Source organism: Alligator mississippiensis, chromosome 4 (genome assembly GCF_030867095.1).
Source record: "Alligator mississippiensis isolate rAllMis1 chromosome 4, rAllMis1, whole genome shotgun sequence".
Classification (NCBI taxonomy): domain Eukaryota; kingdom Metazoa; phylum Chordata; order Crocodylia; family Alligatoridae; genus Alligator; species Alligator mississippiensis.
The window spans coordinates 16,892,654-16,916,004 of NC_081827.1; the positions used below are offsets into that span (position 1 = coordinate 16,892,654).

The 23,351-nt window shown below is 46.1% G+C and overlaps 1 pseudogene; it reads left to right on the plus strand.

The window, feature by feature from the left end:
* Positions 1-6,380: 6,380 nt before the first annotated feature.
* Positions 6,381-6,673, plus strand: LOC132250468 (U2 spliceosomal RNA; annotated as a pseudogene).
* Positions 6,674-23,351: the final 16,678 nt, after the last annotated feature.

Here is a 23,351-nt window from a genome sequence, read left to right on the forward strand (position 1 = left end):
CCCAAAGCCATTGCAAGTATAGTCACATCACCTGAAGAACACCTAAACCCAGAGGAGAAGCATGGAAGAGAGGAAAGGTTGGAGACTGCAGTAGAAATGGTGGAAGAAACTCCATAGGAGGGTGAAACAGAGGAGGTGGGGGTGAAATTTCCATAACTGAGGCAGTGCAGAAGGAGATAGGAGAGGAAATGGAAGGGAAGGTGGGAACAACAAACATCTCAGATATGGAGGTGGGGGTGGGGAAGAAAGAAGACACCCTACAGACAGCAGAGGTGCAGATGGAACAAGAAAAACCACTACAGACACATGCTGGGAAAAGAAAGAAAATGTGGGGGCTGAAGACCAGGAAGAAAACACCTGATAATTAGGGAGGTAAGTCAGAGGAAGAGCTGGAAAGCAGTTTCCTGCTGCTAACACCTCTGGGCTCCATCCTGTAGTAGAGACCAGAGGGTGGGAAGCAGCGGGGAGGTGGGAATATGCAAGCCTTCCTAAATGTAGAAGTGATTCAGCAGCCTGCAAAGACTACAGGGATGCAAGTGAAGGAAGGGGAGGAGTCAACAACTCTGAGCCGTGACACAGACTAACCATAAAGGGACAGCCACATTCATTTTAATACAAGCAAAAATGGCACTGACAATAGTTTTGCTTAACAGCAGGAGTATCTTAACAAGGAAACGATGGGAGCAGATTGAACCAGTGTTGAACCAAGTAAAGGCAGACATAACCTACCTACAAGGATGTGGTAAACCAGAAGAGATATTATAAACACTTTGAGGAAAGGTGGAGAAGGGGACCATCTTGGTGGTCAGGGACAAATGAGAAGAAAGCGGCAGGGGCAGTAACATTATTCAAGACCCCAGTGCTGGAACAAAGCCATAGAAGGAGTCATCAATGGTACATTGCAACAAATCATACTATCAGTAAGAGGAAAAGAATTAGAAATGTGTAATGTATATTCACCATTGAAGAGGGAGGGAGGGAAGGAATGCACTGCTTAGAAAGCTAGTGGTTTATGTGGCCAGAGGGAGACTGCGCATAATAGCGGGAGATTTCAATTGTATAATTGAAGTGGGACAGAACAGAGGGAGAAGGAAATTGAGCTTTAGACAGCTCATCCAAACTATTAACAAATATAATAAAAGAAGAGTTGCTAAGAGATGTGTGTGTGGGCAGGGGAGAAAGTTTTCACTAGAACTGACCCCAGTGGAAAAACAATCAAGAATTGACTTTGTGTTTATATGAAAGGAAATAGGGATAAGGAAAAAAGAAACCATACATTTGGCTTTTATTGATCACCAGGCGCTGAAGGTGGAAATGAATCTTGTTACGAGCTCTGTGAGAGGGAAGGGACTGTGGAAGTTAAATGTGAGGCTGCTACAAGATGAAGGGAAATGTCAAGCATGCTCAAGACAGTATGAGGGGTGGTGAACACTGAAGAAATATTTTAGGAGTACCAGAGAATGTTGGATGATGGAGAAGAAGAGGACATGAAAATTCTTCAGGAAGGAAAGCTGAAGATGGGCAAGGAAAAGAATGAAAGAACTAAGAGAGCTGCATAGAAAGGCCGTGTGTAGACGAAATGAGGGGCATGTGTGCGTGACACTTTAAAATGGGTTAAGTGGTTTTGCACTGCTTTTATGATGTTGGTGTTTGCATGTGTCGTCGGCATATTGTGCAGTAATTCCAGTCGTTGTAGTAAATCCGGTGGCATAATGCACCTTAAATGACTTGGGGCACTGTAAACTAAAACTCCTTTGAGGAGTTTTAGTTTGCTGCCCTACAGTCTTGGAGCAAAGCACCGGGCTCCACACAGCTCAAGGGCTCTGCAGGAAGCCCATGCAGGCAGCCTGGCAGCAGCCTGGGAAGGCAAGCTCCACCCAAGTAAAGCAGCGATCCTGATCTTTTTTTTCCCCCTGGAGCTTGCCTGCCTGGCTGAGCTGCACGTGGGCCTGGTGCTTCCTTCCACTGCTGTGGTGCTCTCCCCTGGGACAGCCCAAGCCATGTGCCTGTGGGTGGGTGCCACCTGAGGGGTGGGGGGGGGAAGCACCAGCCCCCCTGCAGCCCAGGGACCGCTCTGCCCACTGGCAGCTTACTCTCCCCTCCCCACCGTAGAGGCAGGTAAATTCAGGTGTGTGCATGGCATGGTGGTTTAAAGGGCCCTAAATTGAAGCAGTGCTTTTAAAAACCCATCGCTTCAATTTAGGGCCCCCATTTTGTCTACACATGCCAAAGATGCAGGAGCTGCTAAAGGAAGCTGCAGAAAGAAGACAAGTACGAGAAGAGTGAGAAGAAACAAGGCAAGAGTTAGACACCTGGTTTAAAAGAAAGACAAGAAAGAAAATGTTCTTAGTGCAAGCACCCTGGGTGGGAGAAAACAAAGAGTGGGCCCAATACTTTTTGGGCAGAGTGAAGACAGAAAAAGGAGAACTTAAGGTAGTGTGGGATGAAGGTTGTGCCCAGGTAGAAAAGCAGGGGGAGGTGTTAGTTGTGATGAGAAGATTTTACAAAGAGCTATACCAGAAGAAGGAACCAGACAGGAAGAAGATGAAGGATTTCTTGGAAGAGATTGAAGAGAAAGTAGAGGAGGAGGAAGCAAAGAAGATGGAAGAAAAGATAAGTTTAAAGGAAGTGGAGGAGTGTTTCAAAACCTTTAAAAGAGGGAAATCACCAGGAACAGACAGACTGTCTATGGAATTTTTTGAGACATTTTGGGCAGAGGTAGAGAGGGATGTAGTGGAAGTGTTTGAGGAAGCAGAGGAAACAGGAGAGGCAAGAAAATATTTTACAAAAGGTGTTGTTATCTTACTCTTCAAGAACGGGGAGAAGGAACTCCTGAAAAACTAGACACCGGTTATACCCCTTAATATGAATTATAAGTTAATGGCCAAGACACTGGCTTTGGGGTTGAGGAAAGATACCAGGATACCAAGTAGAAGGATCTCTGAAGTTATCAGAGTGATCAGAGATACACTGTACCTCATCCAAGAGAAGAAAACAAACATCGTTATAGCAAACCTAGACGTAGAAAAAACATGACAGAGTGGATCATGATTGCATAATCAAGGTGCTAAGAAAAATGTGGTTCCCAGATAAATGTATATGTTTAATAAGGTGATTGCATAGAAAAGTGGATAGTCAAGTCCAAATTGGGGCAATCAGCATGGGTTCATCAAAGGCAGGTTCTGCCTGACCAACCTGGTTGCCTTTTATGACCAGGTGACTAAATCCTTGGATGATGGTGTTGCCGTGGATGTAGTCTTTCAAGATCTTAAGAAGGCCTTTGACACTGTCTTTCACCCCATCCTCATCAATAAATTAAGGGACTGCGGCATTGATGCCTGCACAGTTGGATGGGTAAACAATCGGCTGATGGGGCGCACCCAGAGAGTAGTGGTGGACGGGTTGTACTCAACCTGTCGAGATGTGAGCAGTGAGGTACCCCAGGGCTCAGTCCTCGGGCCCGCACTGTTTAACATCTTCATCAGCGACTTGAACAAGGGGGTGGAAAGCATGCTGTCCAAATTTGCTGATGACACTAAGATGTGGGGCGAGGTGGACACACTTGAAGGGAGAGAGAGGCTGCAACTAGATTTAGACAGACTACAAAAATGGACAGATGAGAATAGGATTGGGTTCAACGTAGACAAATGCAGGGTGCTGCACCTTGGGAGAAGGAGTCCACAGCACACATACAGGCTGGGGAGTTCCCTTTTTGAAAGCACAGAGGCGGAAAGGGATCTTGGAGTCATTATTGACTCCAAGATGAACATGAGCCGCCAATGCCAGACCGCAGCCAGCAAGGCCAGCCATACCTTGTCATGCATCCAAAAGTGCATCTCAAGCTGGTCCAGAGAGGTGATACTCCCCCTCTATGCAACTTTGGTCAGACCGCAGTTGGAGTACTGCGTGCAGTACTGGGCGCCGCACTTCAAAAGGGATGTGGCCAGCCTGGAGAGGGTTCAGAGGAGGGCCACCCACTTGGTGAGAGGGCAGCAGGACAGGCCCTATGAGGAGGGACTGATGGACTTGAATCTGTTCAGCCTTGGCAAGAGGAGGCTGAGGGGGGACCTAGTGGCTACCTATAAACTCATCGGGGAGATCAACAGCAAATAGGTAGAGCCCTTTTCTCCCCAGCACCACCTGGGGTGACAAGGAACAATGGTCATAAGATGATGGAGAATAGGTTTAGGTTAGAGATCAAAAGGCAATGTTTTACAGTTAGGGTGGCCAAAATCTGGAACCGACTTCCCAGGGAAGTGGTCCTCACCCCTACCTTGGGCAAATTCAAGAGAAGGTTGGATAATCACCTGTCTGGGGTCTTGTGAACCCAGCATTCATTCCTGCCTGTGGCAGGGGGTCAGGCTAGATGATCTGTTCAGGTCCCTCCTGACCCTAGCTACTATGAAACGATGAAATTAATGGGACCTAAGCGGGGCCTTTAAAATCCATACAGGGGTGAGACAAGAATGCCCCCTGTGTCAGCACTACGAATTGTCTGTGGCATGAAATCATTAGCACAAAGAATAAGAAAAGACAAGGTCATAAACAGAGTAAGGATACCAGGAGGAGGAGAGGTAAAATGTGTACTATACATGGATAGACAAGGTTCTTTGGGTGAATCTGATATCTTTTATTAGACCAACTAAAATAGTTGGAATTTTTTATCTTTAAATAGTTAAACAGTTGAAAAACTGTTTTCCAACTATATAAGTTGGTCTAATAAAAGATATCAGATTCACCCAAAGAACCTTGTCTGCCTGTTTCCTTAGACCAGTACAGCTACAACCTACGCTACTATACATGGATGGTATAAATGTAGTAGTTAGAGACAGACTTTCAACTGGGAAGGGTGCCAAAGCATACATCAGTGTATGAAGAAGTGATGAGGGCTAAACTAAATAGATTGAAAAGCACCATAATGGGAGTGGGGAGCTAGAGCGGCTCAGAGAAGTTGGGCCTTCAAGTGAGAGAGAGAGAAATCAGAGTGCTAGGAGCCCCAGTGTATGCTGAAGGGAAAAGTAATACAACTTGGGAAAAGGTGACAGCAAGACTACAGCAAATACTTTGGTTATGGTCTGGAAGGACATTGTTCTTTGCTGGAAATGTGGCAGTCATTAAGGCTGTGCTACTGCTGATTATTCGCTATACAGGAACTGTATTTGCACTGATGTGGTGGCAGATAGCAAAAGCACTGAGGGAAAGATGTGAGCTCTTCTGGAATGCCAAAAGAGAAAGGATGGCTAGAGCTGAACTGTACAAAGCAAGAGCGATATTGTAATGGGGGCTGCTGGCCTTGGGACTGTTTGTCTATGGGAAATACGTAGGTACATGGGTGACTGGTGCCTCCCAAGTCTAGGATGGGGTGGTCCCCTAGCAGCCGATTGCTGAGCCAGTGGCGAAACCGGAAGTGCACTTCCGGCCACACTTCCAGTTTTGTGGCTGGCACTTCCAAGGGGTGGACCAGAGATCTCAGGGGGTGCACATGCATCTGTATACACCCCCTATGCATCGCCAATGTGTAGGTGCAATAAGCAAGGCAGTAATGGAGGGAAAGCAGCTCGTATCACCTGATTTCATGCAGCTGCACTTTTGAGGAAACGGAGTATATTAGACCTCCTTGAGGAGTCCATGGACGTGGCAACCACCAATTCATTACATCACGATGGGAGGATTCATGCAGAGGTATAAAATAGCAAAGGTAGGGCTGGAGGTCTTGAGGGATCATAAAAATAAATGAAAGCAGTAAGGGAGAGAGAGAGGATGGTGCCAGTGGGAAACTTCACAGAAGAACAATTGAAGAAGTTGTCGGGAGTGCTGGCAGGTAAAAAACTAAAAGGTAAATATGCTGACCTAGCTTGGACGTTTATAAGAAATATCTCGCCGGTGAGAGAAGTGCAACACAGATGGGATATGGGATTTGTTTATGGAACATATACCTCTGAGTGTTTAAGGGGTTGGCTTTCAGTGAAGGAGAGTGCTTGAGGCTGGGCCTGCATGAACTGAAATACTCCATCGACTTGGACAAGGAAGAGATCAGAGAGGAAGAGATGGAGAAGTGGAGGAAAAAGGACTGGAACACTTCTTTCACTAAACTGACAGAGAGGACTAATGGAAGGGGTGGAGATTCAAGTGGTTACTGAGGTTACACATTTTCAAGGTGTTCTGTATCAAGAGAGATTTCTGGAAGGGTTTGCTTTTTATGGGCGGTTGATGTATGTTGTTTAAGGGTTTAATATATGCAGTTGTATGTTTTTAAAATGTAGTTGTGTCTGCACTATGAAGTTTTGGTAAAACAAGAATACTCAATAAGTTTAGCTTTGTAAGTGCAGGGTGCTGAGGGTGTTTTTATAATAAATAAAAATAAAAAGAAAAGTTTTCCATCAGCATATCAGCCTTCTGGCTAAGATCAAGTGTAGCTCATTTTTTGGCACCAAGAGATGAGTATCAGAGCTGGCTCTGGTCCTCCTGATGCCAGTTTGGTATTGCAGTACCTCCAGGCCCAGTGCCAGATCACTTGGCAGGAAACACCTGCTCTTTTTTGTTTTTTTTAAAGGCCACCAAAAAAAAGATTCCTGTCATCATTTTTGGCACCAGGGGAGGGCAAGAGCTTGCTCAAGCTTCTCCAAGAGCCGACCTGGTATTGCAGTACCTCAAGGCCCACTGCTCAGTCTTTCCTGGGTGAACAACTGTCTGCTTTTTTTAAGGGCCACATCACAAAAAAAAAGAAAAAGAAAAAAGAAAGCAACCAAAAAACAGGCTTCTATCAGCATGTTTGTCCAATATGAGCCATGTGTTTTATAGTCATGCTCAGTGTTGGCTGCATTTAATCATAGCTGGTTTTCATTACTGAGCACATGCTGCTTTTGGCAGCAGTTTAATGATAGACAATGTATTTAATGTGTTTTCCTCATATGCGGTTATAAGATGATGGGCTTTTTTCTCCCATGCTAATGGAAGGGGGAGAGGCGGAACCTTGTCTTGTATTCAAGGAAATATGGTACCTAAGTGGTTAGTTTCCATGTGATGGACATGGACCTCGTTTCTTTTTTTTTGCATTTGCACATTCGGAAAGAAGCTTTAGGTTAGGATCATTGTTTAATCTAGGTGTAAAACCACACCCACTGAGCACACATCTCCAGGTGAGTATATTTTGTACCTTGGAGAAAGAAGCTAATGCAAGCAACTATGGTGGATAAAATTAAATCAGCTGCTCCTACATAAAAAGCTAACTCATTATGTTCTCCCTTGTGCCTCTGCAATATTTTATCATGTGAACTTCTATTTTCTATTATCCCTTGTGTCCTTCTGTGCACAATATGAACTGTACTTAGTGATGAAGACAGTTAAATATCTTTCTATTGTTAGCCATCAGCATGACCTCATGCCTCATTTACTGCAAACCGGCTGAATTCTGCACTAAAGAATCTTCTTTATTGGCTTTCTCTGCTGCTCACTGCAATGGTATATAAGTACCTCAAACAATGATGAACTGGCCCTCGATCCGCCTTTGAAGAAGGAAAGTATTATCTGTATTTTAGAGAGAGAAATTAAGTGATTTGACCAATATCCTCAGGTAGTCTGTAGCAAAAGTAGGAAAAGAATGCAAAGTACCCTGTGCTTTAATTATTATTGCATGAGCTACTCTTTCAGTGCATCCTGGCCTAATTCATTATATGCCATATAGTTTCTACCATCGATGAGGAAGGGAAAAACCTACCAGCCATTTTTGTGGGAAATGTAGCTCTGGACTCCTGACCATGTCCTACCAGCACTTTCTCTGTCCAGAAGGTAAGCTGAACAAAGCAGGAAGCCTGTGGAAACATTAGCATGGGATCAGGTTAATAGGACATAAGCTAGCTTTTCCAGAAACCCATTCGCTGTCAATTCCTAGCTGCCTAAGCATCCATCTTTAGTGCTGGCTCCTCAAGTTAGCTTTAAGTAAGCCAGCTGAATGACTAGAAGCACCCTAGCTATATGGAGCGCTATGCTCCTGCAGCTTGATTTTTTTTGACACGCACCAGCTTGTTTAAAGCTATCTGTGTATTTGTCACTGCGCTGTTGCCTGCAGTGCAGACTCCCTATGGGCTGCATGGTCAAAGAGGTGGGCCTTGTTGCTTTATTTTCTGAAGACTCCAATATCATAATGAGGAAACCTGCTTTCTTCAGGGGAGCTCTGTCTCCTTTTTGATATGTGAAAACCTATTGGAAGGAAGGAAGAAGGTTGCTTTGCAGTTCTGCTTCCTTCTTGGAGTCATCTTTGAGAAACTTGCTGGGGTGCCTGGCTTTGTATACAGACCACATAGTCCATTCAGTTCATTTGGGTGTCTAAATATCAGATTCCAAAATCTAGTGAACTTGCACAAAGTACATTTGAAAATGCTTATGAGTATAGTCATGGCTGACAACTATTCATAGATTTCATAGACATTTGGGCTGGAAGGGACCCCAAAGGATTGTCGAGTCCAGCCCCCTGCCCCAGGGCCAGGAAGTCAGCAGGGATCATAGGATCCCATCAAGATAGACATCTAAATGTGTCTTGAAGGTGTTCAAAGTGGGTGCTTGAACCACCACTGGCGGCAGTTTATTCCTAACTTTGGGGACTCGGACAGTAAAGAAGTTCTTCCTTATGTCCAGCCTGAAATGGTCGCAGAGGAGTTTGTGACCATTCGATCTTGTCATCCCTTGAGGCGCTCTGGTGAACAGATGTTCCCCCAGATCCTGGTGAACATCTCTGATAAACTTATAGGTGGCTATCAGATCACTCCTGAGCCTGCACTTTTCCAGGCTGAAGAGTCCCATGGCTCTCAGCCTCTCGTCATAAGGCCTGTTTTCCTGACCTCTGATCATGCGCATGGCTCTCCTCTGCACCCTCTCAAGCTTCCCCACGTCCTTTTTGAATTGTGGAGCCCAAGACTGGATGTAGTGCTGCACCTGCAGCCTCACCAAGGCCGAGTACAATGGGAGAATGACGTCCCGGGATTTGCTTGAGAAGCATCTATAGATACAAGCCAGCATTTTGCTTGCTTTACTGGCTGCAGCATCACATTGAAGGCTCATGTTCATCTTGTGGTCAATCATGACCCCCAAGTCCCTTTCATTTGTAGTGCTAACCAGCGTAGCACTGCCAAGCTTATAAGCATGCTGCAGGTTTATCCTCCCAAGGTGGAGAACCTTGCATTTTTCAGTGTTAAACATCATCAGGTTCTCATCCGCCCATTTCCTGAGCTTGTCAAGGTCTGCCTGGATCACCCTCCTCTTCTCATGGGTGGATGCCTTAGCCCAGAGTTTGGTGTTGTAGGCAAACTTGGCCAGCCCGCTTCTGACACCAATGTCTACATCATTGATAAAGATGTTCAGAAGTATAGGCCCTAGGACAGAGCCTTGAGGGATCCCTCTGTTCACCATGCACCATGACAATTGACTTCCATCAACCACCACTCTCTAGGTCCTACTGTGGACCCAATTCCCCAGCCAACAGATGGTGGTGAAGTCGAGGCCGCAGTTAGCCAGTTTTGCCAAGAGGTGATCATGGGATACCAGATTGAAGGCTTTTTTAAAGTCAAGGTATATAACATCAACCTCTTCCCTCTTGTCCAGGTGATAGGTCACCTGGTCATAAAAAGAAATGAGATCGGTCAAGCAAGACCTACCCACAACAAACCCATGCTGGGTATCCCTCAGGATATTGCCATCAGCTAGTTTGTTAAGGATGGCCTCTTTGATAATCTTTTCCAAGACCTTCCCCAGGGTACAGGTCAGGCTGATGGGCCTGTAGTTTGCCAGATCCACTTTTCTCCTCTTCTTGAAGATAGGCACCACATTGGCCTTATTCCAATCTTCGGGCACTTCACCAGAGCACCAGGAGTTCTCGAAGATCTGTGCAAGGGGCTGAGCTATGATGCTCACCAGCTCCTTGAGTACCCTGGGGTGTAAACTATCAGGGCCAGCTGACTTGAAGGTATCCAGCCTGTCAAGGTGTTCCTTCATGAGGTCAGCTTCGATGGAGGGTAAGTAGTCTCCTTCACCCGGGAATCCCTGACCCACAGTGGCCAGGCGTGTCCCTTTGGGACTAGTGAAAAACTGACGCAAACTATCCATTTAGCAAGTTTGTTTTTTCATGGGCTTCAGTTGTCAGTTGTCCCATCTGGTTCAGCAGGGGTCCAATGTTGCCCTTGCTTTTCCTCCAGCTCCCCACATATCTAAAAAAGGACTTTTTATTGTCCTTGATATTTGTAGCTAGCTGGAGCTCCGTCGCAGCCTTGACTTTCCTGGTTTGCTCTCTGCAGGTGCAGACCAGTGCAGAGTATTCCTCCTGGTGATGGTTCCAGTCCTCCATCCTTTGTAGGTCTTCCTTTTAAGACACAGGAAGTCCACTAGTTCCCTGGAGAGCCAAGGGGGCTGCTGTGCTCTTTTGTTGCCTTTTCTCCAAGACAGGATACACTTTGCTTGTGCATCCAGGATTGCTCCCTTGAGGAGCAACCACTTGTCTTGAACTCCCCTCCCCTTTGTGTAGTGGCCCTTTAGGACCTTACTGACAAGCTTCCTTGACTTGTCAAAGTCAGCTTTCCTGAAGTTGAGGACTTCTGCATTGCTGACTGACTTGCCAGGTTTACTGTGGATGGTGAAGGTGATCAGCTCATGGCCACTGTCACCCAGCTTCCCTTCAATCATTAGGTCACTGATTAGGTCGTCCTTGGTTGCCAGAACCAGGTCGAGCAGTGCTTTACCTCTCATTGTCCCGTAGACTTCCTGCATCAGATAGAGGTCATCCATGTATGAGTGATAGCTTTCTGACCGCTCAGATTTGGCTGAGTGCTTCTCCCACGAGATGTCTGGGTAGTTAAAGTCTCCCGTGACAACTATGCACTGGGAGTGCATGACCTCAGCCAATTCCCTTGCAAACTCCTGGTCAAGGTCTTGACCCTGGGTAGGGGGTCTGTAGTAGACTCCCACCATGGTATCCCCTGTGCCGTGTTCCCCATGGATTTTAACCCAGAGGGTCTCAAGTCTTCCACCGTGGGTGCCAATGTTGGCTTGCAGGGATGCGTAGCTTTCCTTGACATAGACAGCTACACCCCCGCCCCTTTTGTCCACTTGATCCCTTCTGTACAGGGTATAGCCATCTATTCCTGTTGTCCAGTCATGGGTGGAGCTCCACCAGATCTCCGTTATCCCTATGACATCATAGTTATTTGTGGTAAGCAGGAGGACAAGTTCCTCTTGTTTATTCCCCAGGCTCCTGGCATTTGTGTAAAGGCATGCAAGTGTCCCCTTGGGGCCCTAGCCTTGCCCACAGTTCATTCCAGGGCTGAGGCAGGGGTGGGTCCTCTAAGTGCCTTGGCCTGCTGGCTTTGCAAGGGTTGCTCAGTGGACCAGCAGTGGCAGAAGTCCCCCCATCCTCCAGCTGACTTAGTTTAAAGCCCGGTGGAGCAGGACAGCCAGTCTGGCTGAGAAAAGCCTCCGCCACACCTCTAATCCTTTAGAAGTGAATATGATCAGTCCTTAGTTAAGTGTATAGTTTTAATTACAAAAGTAGACACAACGGACACCTATACACGTGATAGACCTCAGCTCCAATTCATGCTAATTAGCACACGTGGGAGCAGATTCAATTGATCAAGTCTACTGCGAGTCTGCTGGAGCATGGTAATCAGTGTGCTCCAGCAGCCTCTGCATCATGTGTATTCAGTGTCCCCATGTGTCAAAATTATGGTGGGGGCACTTTAACTAAAGCTCATAGAACAAGTGCAGGATGCTGAATAAAGATGATGCTATGGGCACTTTAATTAGAGCGGCCCTCAGAGGTGCTCTGATTAAAGCACCCACCCCCACACCCGGAGCTTGTGTATAGACACCCCAAGAGTATTGATTATCTACCACAGGGAGCAGGGTTCAAGATTAATATTTAAACCCGAGTAAGTTTTGGAACAAAGATCAGTGCTGTAACAAAGTGGGGGGAGAGGGAGAAGGGGGCTTCCCCGGGTGCCAAAGCAAAGGCACGCCAACACGTGCTGCCCAGCCTGCGCGTGGCGTAGGACAGAGTCACAAGGGGCTCATTTGAGCAGGCGGGGGCGGTACGGGGTTGGGGGAAGGGTGGCTCTCACCACTGCATGCACTCCCAGGCAAACATGGGAGAGTGTGTGCCCCCTGGATCTGTGTGTGGGGCAAGGGTGGGCTGCCACTGCAGACTTTGTCCTGGATGCCAAACTTTGTTGCTATGGCACAAAGAAAGATTACAGCAGAAGCAGCAGTTATGCAGCAAATAACACTGATCCACTGATTACTCTTAAACAACAATACTTTTGCCTCAGGGCTTGCATCTGATTGTAAAATAGGGGTTGCCATCCCAGAATAATCATGTAGTTAGTTCATTATGTAATATGCAGAGCAAGGACTGATCTCTCAGATACCTGGTGCATGCCCTAACAATCAGTCTATTTTGGGTGGGCTGGTCCCTTGTCTTTCAAGAATAAAAAATGTTTAAAGCTGTTAGTTTCATTCTGCATTGGATTAAGAACCAAATTTGTCATAGATTAAAGTTCTTGTTTTCTGGCCAGCCCTAATTAGAAAACAGTTGGTGCAGAATAGTGATGGTGGCTCTGGTAGCCACTACAAAAAGAAAATGTATCTAAACCTTGGAAGGAGTTCTACATCATATTTTGAAGGGTTTTAATTAAAGGAAATGGTGTTGCTATCTTGAAGTAATTACCCAAGATTTAAGTATTAGCTTTCTCTCATTGTCTGGCTTCCTGTTTTCATCTTGCAGCGATTGTGAGTTTAAAAAAGAATGGGGAGAATATAATCCACCGTTTTGTTGTCATCGATCATGATTTGCAGTAAACATCATTTGATATTTCTTTATAGTGAGTCAGGAGGATTCAAATTGTTTTCAGATTGCTGTTGTCTACCTGAGAAGTGCATTCATATCTTCTGCTGTCTCTTATCCAACCACTTCTCTTTTGTAAAAGTCCTTTAGATCAAAATGCTGTTCTATCTGCTTTCAGACTTATTTGTACTATTGCCCTTTCAGATGCCACAAGCTAAACAGATATGACCATACAATTCCTAGTTTATGCAGGAAATGCTCAACTGTTCAGGGTGGCAGAAGGTTTTACAGGGCCTGGGGCAAAAACTGGAGCAGGGCTCCCTATATAATCCTTCCTAACCATTATGCACAAAAAACAGAACCACATCGGCACACTTGCTGTTTTCTGCAACTATCTAGTTGGTCTAATAAAGGATAGCACCTCCCCAAGAGTTCTGATTAGTTTTGCCTGCAGACCAACACGGCTGCAACCTGTATCCCTGAAACATGGAAGATATCAACATTTGCCATTTTAAAATGAAAACTTTATCATTTTGCTTCCTTTTTGTAAAATTTAGCACCTTGAGACCTGACACCCCTGCTCCAGCCTTTTGTTTCAATCCAAATTTGCATGCTCACAGAGCAGACACAATACAAGAGAAATTCCTTGCCCAGGACAGCCTTCTGTCAGCAGTCCTCCTGTGAAATATGAAACATCACCACCAGAAAGAAACATAATTCAACATCCTGCTGACCACCAGACAACTCGGAGGGAAATAGATTGCTCCAACTTTTACCTGAGTCTATTTTGAATAAAATGAACTTTTCCAACCAGGAGATCTTACACCATCTTTCAGCTCTCCTGTGAAATGAATTTTCATTTCCACCTGAGAGAAATTTTACAATATTTTGCATTCTCCTATGCCTCAGGAAGGGTGTGTATGCCCAAAAGCTTGCAAATAAAGATTTTTTTTTGCAGCTATCTAGTTGGTCTAATTAAAGCTATCACCTCCTCAAGAGTTCTGATTGTTAAACTCTCTACATTCACCTGATCGTAGGCTCATAGGATCATTTCTTTTCCCCTATTTTTTTTTAATTGACTACAAGAGCCAGTTTTATAGTATAAAGGACCAGCTGAGAGGTCATTGTCAGTCCTGACCCCTTCCATACTTGCATGTTATAAAACAGCCAGTCTAGGATCTGCTTGCTGTGTTCCTATTTGAGCACTGGCAATGTGCTCAGTCCTGTAAAAACACTTAAGAACACACGGCCCCTGCCCCAAAGGTCCCTGCATGTGGATTGGGCACATAAACAGAAGCCTAGGCCGGATAAGATCTAATCTCAACTAACATTTTTCTTTGCTAAACCCCCTTCCCTCCCTGTGAATTGGTACCACATGAAAAGCACAGATGGGTGGTAAAGGGCACTGTTTTGCTGGAGATGCTGTCATTCACTTCATACTGAAGGATGTGATCCCAGTCGTCATTAAACACACCACAACATTCTTCAAAGGAATGGGATATTGGGCTTGTTGTGATCCAAGTAAAACTTAAGGCTGCATTTTAGGTAAGCAAGATGAAGCTAGATGAATTGGAATCTGGCCAAGATTCCTCGGCTCTTCCTAATATTCCCTCAAGCCTTTTAAATGGCATATGGTTTTCTCCACTTCCTAAACTTCTGTGAAATATTGCTGTGCGCAGGTGGCCGCATTTCAGTGGTGGATGAAATGATCCTGATGTGAAGTCCTTTGAGTGAAATGCTCTTCATATTGTAAATGCAAGACCTTATTCCACTGAGGGAAGAAGTAAGCCTACAAAAGCTTATGCCTCTCTGAGCAAGTTAGTCTCTAGGCCAGGTACAGAAGATACACTTATTGAATGGTAGGTACCCAGAAAGCACTCTACAGTCATAACCAAACAGATGATCAGGGCACATAGAGTGGCAGATAGCAGACCCCGCACTAAGATAACCCTGGATGGATGTAGTGTCAGACTTCAATGCTGTAGGTTAGAGCGCCATAACAAATATCTGTACCAGATCCCATCACGACTCATGTTTGATTGCATGTGTGACACCCTGCCTGCCCCTGTCCCCCAGGGTGGTGCTCTAGCTTCAGACAAAGCTCGTGTGGTCCACCCAAGTGCTGGGCCGGCCCCATTCCTGGGCTGTCACTGGCAAGAGTCAGCGTGGAGAGCACCCCTCACCACCACTCTTCCCTTTGGTCAGCTACAAACCACCTCCTAGTACTATCACTCAGTGTGCAGGTTCCATCTACCCTGTTCGGGCATTTGTAAAGATTGCAGTTTTGGATTAAGTGGTGTGCTGTTTGCTGGACACCACATTCACACAGAGGGCTGTCCAAGATGTTCATCTTGTACAGTGTTGTTTTGAAGCATCCATATCTAAATCTCAGTTTGTTCAGCTCGAGCCATGCTTCTCCGTCAAGGTTGTGCCTAATAGAAGACTCATTTGGTGTTAGTATAAGATGCTCTAGGAATAGGTTTCAGGTGAGATTACTCTGAACGATTATTCCATTTCCATTTACCCCACCCTTATCTAAATTTAGTGCAATACACCAAGCCATGGTGCCCAGCCTGCCAGGCTGTCCACAGGCCAAGAAACTTGGCATCAGGGGAATGGTTAGGGTCTGTCTTCTTATGTCACTTGGTCTAATGCCTTAGACTGCAGGGTATACATCTGTGTGTACATGAGTTGTGCATCCTGTTATGAATCTCTGTGCACTGTTAAGTAGGGGTGTTGAGCTCTTTCATGAGACAACTTTTAGACCCTACAGGAGCACAGTAATCTGTTGGGGGCTATACCATTGCAAGTGCAGTGACTCTTTGAATTTGGTACCCTATGTTGTGATGGCTAAACGTCTTAAGACAGCTACCCGTGCAAAGACTTTACTGCTGACCTTCTGAATGTGATACATAGAGGTGAGGGAATGTGACTCCTTGGTAATCTGGGAGAGATATAATTGCCTACTCTGATATTCAGCATGTTCTTAGCCTGATGATTGTCCATGTGAAAGAGTAATGATATGGATTTATTGATGCTCCCCACTGACCTTGTGCCTTTCAAACACTGCCCCCAATCCCTGCACCACTAGCCTGGGATGAAGCAAAGGCACCGGGGTCAGTACCCCATACTGTTGCCAAGGGCTTATCAGTGTGTGTTAACATTGAGTAAGACCACAAACCTGATTAATTGACACCTGGCTGCCCCATCTCTCAAGGTCAGATTGCTTTCCTGAGAAAGGTCAACATGTTGGCATGGAACCACTTTATACAAACTGGTACCCAAACAGATCCTAAAAGACACTGAAAGCTTTTCTCGAGCCCCACAACCAAGGTGTAACCAACAAGCAAAAGTGCAAGTTTTCACCGGCATGTCTCTGGGCACTGTTTGACAGAGCAGCTACATATAAGCAGGTAAGTAGCAGTGGGAATGGGAAAAAAATCGCCCTAGGAAAGCCCCCTCCTTCTCTCCATCTCTTCCTGGAGAACATTCATTCCTTCAGGCCCAAATGCTTCAGTTCCCAGTGCTCCCAGCTCCCACAACAGAGAGATGGAACCCAGACTTCCGGGTTTTCCCAGCTGGGAGGCAGACTGCAAGTATTACTTGGCATGGCCAGTGCTGGACTGTGAGCAGCTGAATGGCTTCCGGCCCTGGGTGGGGGAAAAGGTCTGGACAGAGGACTCAACATAAGTCCTTCAGTGTCTCCCTGTCTGCAGACTTTGCATTTGTACTCAGGATGCCCAGCCATGGAGCCTGAGATGCTGAATCTGGGATGGACAGACAGATATGTGTGTATACGGTGCTGGCAAAATGAGGACCAAATGGGACCTTTGATGTAGGGTGTTGGAATGGGCCGGTTGGCGACGGCTTGCATTCATGCTGCCATTGCACTTGAACGAGTCATCCAGTCACAGGAACATACTGTGAAGTTCTAAGAATGAGGCCTACAGATGGCCACCCACTGTCTGAGGCAGGCCACCCATGCTGCTACGAGGCTGAGAAAGTCACAGCACCAGGATAAGGATTTATATGCAGGGTCAAAGACCACTTGGGATGCAGCTACAACACCCCTGAGTGACATCAGCACCACCTCCCACAGGGCAACCGGTACCCTTCTGGGCAGGAGTGGTAAGGCAAATTGCCACCTACCCTCCCTTTGGCATGGAGGGTCCTTCTCTAGGGACTCCTCCCTGGATTAACATGTCCAAGGCTCCCACAGGGGAGGGCTCTAGATGGTAGCAATGGTGGAACACTCCACATCGTGCATTGGTTGAGAGATGCTGGGATGCAGGGGAGCCCTGAAACAGGAGATCTGGCATGTGGGAGCTCCTGACCTATGATCCAAAGAGCAGGGACATCCCTCGGGTACAGCAAATCGGGGTGACTGCCCTGGGCCCCATGCTTTGACATTACAGCAAGGAAAGTCTTAGAGAAAGTCAGAAAGCTGGAGCCAGAGCCACCTGTTGGGGCTGCAGCCATGCAGCATGGCCCACCTGTTGTGGCCCCCACCTCAGCTGTCCCACACTACAGGTGGCCCCCGGGTTGGGCTATGCCAGTGGCAGTGCCCTCAGTGCCAGTGCCAGGGCAGCTGCCTCCATCTCACCCTGCATCCTATGCCGCTCAGCTCTCCTGGCCCTGGTCATAGCCCCAGCCCAAAATCCAGTTAGCGCTGAGCCCTGCCCCTGCCCTCCCGGTGGATTGTAGAATGTAGGCGGCGCAACACTGATCATGATAAGTGAGGTTTTTTTAATTATATGAACTTCTTTTTAATTATATAAAAATGTTAAGGAGGCCCCACACAGGCTATTTTGGTCCAGGCCCTGCATCCCCCTAGGGTCAGCCCTGGAGCCAGGAAGGCATCCCATGGGGTCAACTCTGGGAAGGGAGTGGGGACCAGCCCATCCAAGACCCACTGCTAGGGCTGACATTGACTCAGCCCAACTACAAGGGCCAACTTGCTACCCCTAGCCACTGGTGATTGCTGGCATAGACACAGGGCTCCAAAGATGATGTGGACCAGTCCTGGAAAGGTATGGGAACACCCAGAATAGAGGGGATGGGGGCAGCCCACCAGTCCACTGGACCAGGCCACTCTAGGCATGGGTCCCATTGTGGGGGAGCAGCACAGACTCTGCGGGGATAGGTAGTGCCCTGGGCTTGGGTCCAGGCTCTGGAACAGGAACGTTCAACAGCCTTTGTTTAATAAACACACTAACAGTTTGGCAGCTTCAACATTTGATTGAAATGAGGTAAGTCTCTTCCTCTGGCTTCATGCCTCCTCAGCCCACATTTGTGCCCCTGGGCAGGGGAGTGCGGGCTGAGGAGGGAGAGGGGAAGGGGAATAGTGCCCTGGCAGCCTGGGTTGTGGCAGTGCTGGCGGTGACACAGGGCCAGAGAAGCCCAGGGCAGGAAACTCCATGTAAAGGCAGAGGCAATCAAAGCCTTCTGGCCCTACTCATCTGGGGAGGGGTCCCAGTCCATGCAAGTGTGGAGCTACTCAGCCAGGGCTTTGCAGATCCAGACAGCCTGCCTCTCTGCTGGTTTAGGACCACCAGCATCAGTCTGTCTCTCAGCTAGACAAGCAGTCAGGAAGTACATGTGTGTGTGTGCACATACACACATACAGAGAACCCAGCCCTCTGGGGTACACACACACACACACACACACACACACACACACACACACACACACACACACACTCTTACACTGAACCCAGGTATCTGGGAGATACATGCATGCATGCATGCATGCACGCACACAGAATCCTGTTGTCCTAGACATATGTGCACACACTCACATACACAGAATTCAGGTGTCCTGGACACTCACCCACACACACACACACACACAGAACCCAGGCATCCAACACACACACACACACACACACACACACACAAACAACCTAGCCATCCTGGACACACAAACACACACATACAGAACCCAGGCATCTAGGGTGTGCACATACTTGTATAGAACCTAAGTGTTCGGGACATACACACGTGGAATCCAGGCATCCTGGACACACACCACACACATGCACATACACAGGCATCAGGGGCTCAAAAACTAGAGCACATTTGCAGCGGGCTTCTTGAATGCCTATACTTAGCCTAACGTGCCACTGGGGCTTTTGCCTGACTTCAGGCTAACATGGCTAACTACTTTTCCCTTTTTAAATTTTTCAAGCACAGTCTTAATGAGAACCCCAAATCCCAACACCCCCAAACGTTTAAGAGTGAAGCTGCTCCAAATCCAGACCTGAACCCCCATTAGATTTTCCTGTATTGACCATCTCTAACCTTCCTAAAACTTCTGTTGGAGTGATTAGTGAGGGCTTGACAGTTGGATTCAGCTTTTCCACAGCCTCAGGAAAAGCACGTTATTTTGTTACATAGAGTAACTCTTGCAGAACTCAGTGTAATAAAAATTGTTGTCTTCAGTTTATGTTCTCTTTGTATTTCATCAACTGAATGTTTTCATGATGGCCAGAAGACAAAGTACGTTTGGGGAAAAAAAGGGTATTTAAAAACAATGGAATGTATATAAATGTACTGGAAGCTGGAAAAAAAGCCTATTGTTTCTGTAGCTGAACTAATGACCAAAGATCTCTGCTGCCTATAACAGGTCAATATAGCTACGCTGCCTATTTTTAAAAAAAAACTCCACCTTCCTTTCTAGTTAGTCTTTCTGCCACCTTGTATGGAAAACATACATGACGTTTGTTACCTCCCTTTGGAATTAAATATGGATGTAATGATAAAAACAGGGGGACCATGAGCTGCCATGGACTGTCCCCACTTCTGACGATCCTTTAACAGTGCCTCAATTTTTCCAATGACAGATTATTTTAATTAATAATTAGCATTTATGTTTTAAGTGGAAGTCTTTCAGGCAAGGAATATCCATAGAGCAAGAACCTAGGCCAAGAATATTACTTAGTACAATAACTTCTCAGTCTTAGCTGCAATCTCTGCTTGCTACTAAACTTGTAATATTGGGCAGAGAATTGTATGGAAGCATGGCTCCTAGTTTAGAGAGACAGAACCAGAAGCCGAGAGGGAGGTGAAAGGACTTCCCTCAAGTCCCAAACTCAAATGAAAAAGGACCAATACTTTCTTTCAGTCTCACATCCTGTTATCTATGAGGCTATGCCACATTTTGTCCCAAGACAGCTGTAATGAGGCTATGCAATGTAGACAGATTCTACATGCATAAAATGATCTAGACTCCATAATCCTAGCTCAGGTAAAGTCACTAGAAGTGTTTACTGCAAGTTTAGTATGGCCAGCATGCTACCATAGGACTTCTGGTCAGAAGGAAAACATATACTACCTCTTGAGGAAAGGAAAATCTCTTAATAATAGTCATTAGTAATAGGTCTTTTATCCTCTGCAAGCCAGATGCCAGAGAGTAACATGATTTTAAATGTATAGCCAATACATCACAGCATATCATGAAGATTGTTGTTTATGAAATGTTTTGAGAAGCTTGAATGAAAGTGCTAGATAAGTGGGAAAGCACACCCAGACTTTTCAAAACAGCCTTGCATTGACTGCATTTCTTGTGCATTGTCTTACTGCACATATATATGACCAAAATTCCCTGTTTCTCCCTAAAAGTGCTTGATTATTCACTGGCAGGCAAGATTCTTTGAGTCGATGTGCTATCTTTTATTAGACCAACTGAGTAGTTGGAACAAAGTTCTTAGCAAGGTTTCGGATGCAGTCACCCTTCAGGCAAAGGGAGTCTCTGTTGATCTGAGGCTCCAAGAAACTCTTTAGCTTTGACGACACAGTCAAAACCCACTATTTGAAGCACATATTTTGGCATTTTAGGCAGCTGTAGCAAATCCAGCTGGTATCCCTGAAGGAAAATCAATAATATAGCATCAAAATTGGTATAATTTTTATCTTTACTACCAGAAAATATACCAATTAAGCAGGTTTACTGAATGATCATGCAGAACACCTTTAAGATTGCTCCCTGTAGACATGGAGGTAAACACGGAGACTTAAGCCATGTACAAACATTCATTTGTAGAGGTGGACCATTTCTACCACTCAGGGGCAGATCCACAGCGGGTGTAGTAGCTCAGCAGCACCCATCTTTTGGATTAGACCACACCATGGGAGCCTACAGAGACTTTTTGAAGCCTCTAAAGCAGGTGAAAATCCTCTTTCCTTTCCCTTTTCTGCTCAAAACATGCCCCCTTCCTTTCTCCCCTCTGTCCCGGGGGGCGAGGAAACATCAGAGCTGTTCCTACCCACTCAGCTGCAGATGGGACCACAGCAGCAGGGATGGATGTGAGGTTCCCCTCCCCTGCCCCGCATGACCAGGCAGGGTGGGGGGAACTATTTTCCAGCCACCCTGTTGCCCCTGTCTCCTCCCCAGTTGAGCCCCTGCTCAGCCTGGCTGGCTCTGGGTTTTCCCTGCTCCCAAGCAGCGGAGAAAGCAGCAGCAGTAGGCAGGGGAGTGGAGAGAGAAGAGGCGGGGGGAAGCCATGCCACTGAACAGGAAGGGGAAGGAGCGAGGATTTTTACCTGCTTTAGGAGATGATCTTGGCTTCAGGAAAGAGTAAGTTGCTCCTATTCCAAGTGGGGACTGAAGCAGCAGAGCAAAGCTGCAGGCAGATGGCTTGGACCACCACTTCCTCCACTCAGCTCCACACAGGTCCCAGAGCAGCAAAGCCCCTCACCCACTTTTCACATTGGGGAGTCTAGTGTCTAAGGACTTGGAGGAGAACAGCCAATGGCTGCCTCTTCCCTCTCCTTCTGGTCTATAGGAGGGATGGGAACAGCTGCTCCTTCATCTTCTTGACACTGGGGTGACCCTTATTTCTGGAAGGCATGGGGGTCTATCCCTGAGGCTCCACTCCTCCTGGTCTCTTGGAGGAGTTAACCTAAAATACCAAGTATAGAGATATACATTTTCCCAGGAGAAACTCTCCTGGGAGTCACTTCTACCTAGAAGTGAATCAGGTTGGAATAACCTTGGAATCAGGTTATTTTTCTCCCAGAACCATCATATTTGCTTTGGCAGAAAAACACTGGAAATATTCTTGTGGTATCTACTGGGAGAGAGGCAATTTTTCCAGTAGAAACAAAGCATCTATACATGGCCTGTAATACTGAATATGTGCCTCTCCACCGAAGCCTTTGGCTGAAATGCGGTCCTGGTTTTGTGTTCTGACTTGAATATTCAGCAACTTAGTCATTACCAATAAAACCCCCAGGTGCCCTTGATGCTTCAAAATAAAAATGCAATACCTGTTTTTTTACTGTATGACTCAGAGTAAACAAGGTTTATCAGTTGTTAAACCATCAGTTATTGTCGATGCTATCTTCTTTCCACAGAGAAATAACAAGAAGTAGCATGTTTTCTTTTAAGCAGAAACATTTTCTAATACCATTGTCAGTGTCATCTGCCACCAGGCACAAACTTAAGGGGAGATGCCTATCTGGAAAATGAATTAGGTTTCACCTAAAGGAAGGGGTTAGCATAGCTTCTGGACAAAGAGGGGTAGGGAGTTTGTAAAGGGGAAGGAGGTCTGCAACATTGGTGGGGAAGGGTTGGGATACCTGCAGAGCGGAGTAAGGGACCACTGGAGGAACGCCAAGGTGGCTGTAGATACCCACAGTCCTTTATTTCTAAAAAGGAAAGTGCTGAGATACCAAGTGATAGGAATCCTTCAAAAAAACAAAGGCAAAGACACAGTTGAGAGGCTGCCTGATACATTAACCCCGTCCCCTAACTAAACTTTCCATACGGCATAAACTGGAGGTGCTGCATGCCATATGGAAATCCACCGTGGCTGATCTATCCACAGACATTCACCAGTTCGCAGCCCGGTTTTCTGAAGGAAATGCTATTCATTCTGACTTCACAAAAGGATTCTGAGTCAGGCCACTGTCTTTGACAGAGCTTTGTCAGTTGATACTGCTGAGACTCTGGACTAGATTTTTTTTTTTTTAACTTGGAAGATTCAATTTTTTTCCATGTAGGTCTTCAGTGCTTGAACTTTTCTCCACCTCCCACTCCAAATTCTCCCTCCCACTTCTGTGTCTGTCCCAGTTTTGACCTCAATTGTAATTCTGTCTGTCTTCATCCTTGATTTTTGATACGGCAATGAATTTGGGACAAAGATTTCCTGAATTAAGCAGTAAAAAGTAAACCACTTGAGTTCACATACAAGGCAGAGCAAGCCCAGTCAGAATTGCATTTCAGGTATTAGTTTCTGCCAGTTCCACTAGCAGGAATCATTCTTCATTTGCTGCCCAGAAATAACTTTTATTGCAATCATGTATTACAACAACAGTGCTACCTGAGAAAGAATAACTAGAGCCGCAGTTTATGAGATGTTGTGTATAGTACAAGATTATTCAATCTCCATAAAGCTTGCATCTAAATTAAGCTGTAATGTAATTTAAGGGTTATACCTAACAATGGCATGAAGGACATTTGAGATACATCTCAGTGCCCTGATCATAAGGAGATGGGGGTTGCATTCAATGTTTTGCAATAGGC